Here is a 3863-nt window from a genome sequence, read left to right as displayed (position 1 = left end):
TCCCTTGAACTCACCATCTGATACTTGTCTCCTACCAAACAACCTGCAGTAACTTATCCAACTGTAGGTTTAACTCAAGTCTAATACAAACTGTCCGAGCTTCGTTTCTTCTCTGAGAAGGCAAGTCAACAAACACAGTTTCTCCTCTTTCACTGCAGGAGTTGTATTGAATTGAGATAAATGTTACATTTGATTATTTTTCTATTTCACTCAACTCTGTTGAGAGCATTCCTTATTGTAATTAAGATGTTTATGTTTTCAGGCTTCTGACTCGGAGGGTGTTGCGGAGCAGGATTGTGATAATGTTCTGATTCGTTTGCAGCTGGAAATTCACAGTCTGATGGTGACGAAGCCACTGCTGGATTGGTGACCAAGCCACTGCTGCTCTAGTACGATCAGTTTCCTCTCTATCTCTTTTCTTTCGAGCATTCTCTCTGTAATGGATGAGTTTTAATTGTTTAAGAAGCTCTGTTTAGGTTGTTATGTCTCTTGATTCTGTAATGGAGTTAATGTTCTGTTATGTTTATGTTGTGTCTTTTTCTTGTTGTTGTTCTGTTATATTTATGTTTATTCACAAAACCAAAGTCATCCATTTTCTCTTTCTCTCTTTAATCATCATTCACTCTTTTTTTTAAGAACCCTTAAGTTAAGAAACTATGAATGGAGGACAAAATATTAGTTGTTTCTTAACTAAATTCTTAACACACATTTAATACTATAAAAGTGATTAAGAAACCCTTATGGGGTTATAGGGATAATCATGCTCTAAGAGACAGTCTCTTCCTCCCCTTAATTAAGCGACGGTTCTTCTACTAAAAGGTAATTTTCTTTTTTTTAAATCACAATTAATTTAAGAAACCCCCTAAACAACCCCGATAATGATGCTCTCAGTTTAGGTAACATAACTATATTCAAAGATTATGTTACGGTATTTAAACTGATTAATTTTTTTTTAAACAATTAGATGACTTTTAAGAAACGACCACTCACTTATTCCGAGACGTTTGTCGACGGTGTTGGGACATCTTCTTCGGCCCGATCATCTACTTCAGATCAAGTATGAGACTCTCTGAAAAAGAGCCACCCCAACAACTACTTCGTCGACGACGTCTTCCATTATCTTTTTTTTGTTTTAATACTTTTTTCATTTTGTATTATAAATTAAATATTATTTATGAAATTTATATATATAATTTTCATATTTTAAAATATTTTATTTTAGAATATTTTTGTTTTATAATTTAAATATTTTCAATTTTATAAATAAATTAAATACATCAATGAGATGTTAATTTCTCGTAATATATACAAGGACTCTACAAGGAAGTACTTGTAAAGTCCTTGGTAATATTTACAAGGATTTTGCATGAAAGACTTGTAAGTTCGTCGTAAAAAATTACGAGTACTTTACAACGACTTCTTTGTCAATTCTTTGTAAAATGTACAAGCACTTAAATACGACATTATGAGGAAAATGTATGAATCTTTTACGATGAATCATAACTACGATATTACGACGAATATGTCTCCTTTGCTTTTACGACGAATTCGGTCGTTATTGTTACGTTACGGTGAATCTTCTATTACGACGAGCGTTTTACAACAAAACACACGTCCTTGTTAATTTGTGTTAATTTGTTGTAACTCTCCTATTACGACGAATTAACAAGGAAAACTGCCTTTGTAATTAATATTTTTTCTTGTAGTGAATGGAACAGTACAGACGACGGCTTGTATGGCCGGAGAAACGATGAGAAATATGTTACATGGAATTGAAGAACGTCGGCCCAAGTTAAATACGTCTTATGCAATTCCAAATGCTTTAAATCCTCTGACTGTATGGTTTCAAGAATTCTTCTAAGAATCATCGGCTCTAGTTTACATGTTCTACACAACATTTTCATACATAACAGTTTTCCATGAATCTTTTCAATTCAAAATCCAAAAATATATTCAATCTATATTCAAACTCTACATCAATTGCTCTCGGAAAATATATTATGGTTAAATGAGATTTTACTCGTACAACTTTTAGAGAGTTATAGTATTACTTGTTGGCTTTAATGGAAAACCAAGGCAACAAGTAGCAACACAGTGTAACTATGGCTATTTCAAGACTCCTATTCAACTTGAGTATTACTTACGTTAACTTACGCATCTATCGGTGATAGGTTCGTCACATAAAAGCCACGAATTATATGTGGTCATTTGTAAACATGTTGAATGATTGGACAATTGACGCTTCTTGGCTGTCTTGCGATATTCAAGGCCACTAGTAGTCTAGTAGCCATATTCGTCTAGTACGAACACTTAAATTGCTGTATATTTGTAAATAATAACATTTTTATCGACTGGCCAAGATTTTTTTTATCTATTTTGAATTTTTTCTTCTGTGGCTAAGTAGTGAGTAGTGAGTAGATCGTATCTAAAATACTTGGTCACAGAAAATTGGTAGCCATGATCGTGGCTAATTCAGTGTAAATTGTTTGGGATGATGTTATACCCAAAGAGTCCAAAAAATACCACACATATTTCCAAAAGTATACTTCTACGTTAACAACTCCATTTTATATGTTTTGCAAGAAACAACATATAAAGATTTGTAAATTAACCCTGTAAAATCAGTTTACTAGTGCTTAAAGCTAGTGACTAATCTTGAATTTGGCATCTTTAACTAGTTAATTTTTACTAACCAAACATGGTTATTAGTTTTTGTTAGATAGCAAATATTTTCTTTTGTTTTCTTCCTAATGAAAAAGTTATAATTTGCAAGTGTTCCAAAGAAGTGTCTAATTTTCATATTAGTCTTTTCTAAGTGTTCTCTACTTAAATTTTTCATTTTTTGTTTGAATATATAAACAACCCGGCAGAAATAAGAGAGACATATACAGAAAAAGAAATAAATAACAAAAAACCACAAAAATCTACATATAAAGGAATATATGGAATGGTAGAAATTATTATTTATGGAATTTAAAGAACAGAATCAGCATTCCACGTCTTTGATTTGGAATGACTTTTCACAGATGAAAGTTAAAACTTTTTGGGGAATGATATGGAATGTCATACAATAAAATGGAGTACCTTTCAATTTTTACGTTGTAACCGGTGAACATTTTTTGGAATGCAAAGGAACTAAGCATTCAAGAAGATTTTATTCCAAAAATGCGTTCAGGGTTGCGTAAGGAATAGAGAATAGAGAAGAAAAAAATAAGGCAACAAGTAGGACCTCACAAGAAATCCATTGGATAAAGAAGCTGACCAATGAAAACACTATTACAAGGATCATATTAAGAACTCAACCAATCAAAATCTAGATAAGGCCTTCTGATGGGTCCCATTTGAAGACTTAAACACCCAAAAAATACATAATGTTATAAAAGTAATTGAAAAGTATTTCTTTATTCATAACATAGAGTTTCCTTATATAGGAGATTACACCGTCATAGATAAATGAAAAGATTACAAATCATAATATCTTGGTTATGAACCATCCACAATCTGGTTCATAACACTCCCCCTTGGATGCCATAACCATTTAGAGCTTGTAATGTGTTTTAATTTTGCCTCATTAAAACCTTACCAGGAAAACCCAATTGGGACAAAACCATGGTGAAGAAAAAAGAGTACAACACACATTACTCCCCCTGATTTGGACATTACTGAAGGTCCCTTGGACCTCTCCAATTTTCTGCAATCCATGGGTGATGAAGATCTTGGGCAGAATATGCTTCGTCCTCGAACATGATAGTTGGTTCTTCTTTACCATCGGTCATGCCACAATCTGATCGAACATATTGAGTCATCGACCTCAATTACACACACACAAAATCTTGGATGATGTTGCTGTGATATGCGTGTAC

The sequence above is a fragment of the Brassica oleracea genome, chromosome C7 (assembly GCF_000695525.1).
Source record: "Brassica oleracea var. oleracea cultivar TO1000 chromosome C7, BOL, whole genome shotgun sequence".
In the NCBI taxonomy this organism is placed as follows: domain Eukaryota; kingdom Viridiplantae; phylum Streptophyta; class Magnoliopsida; order Brassicales; family Brassicaceae; genus Brassica; species Brassica oleracea.
Note: the sequence above shows the minus strand (reverse complement) of the source record.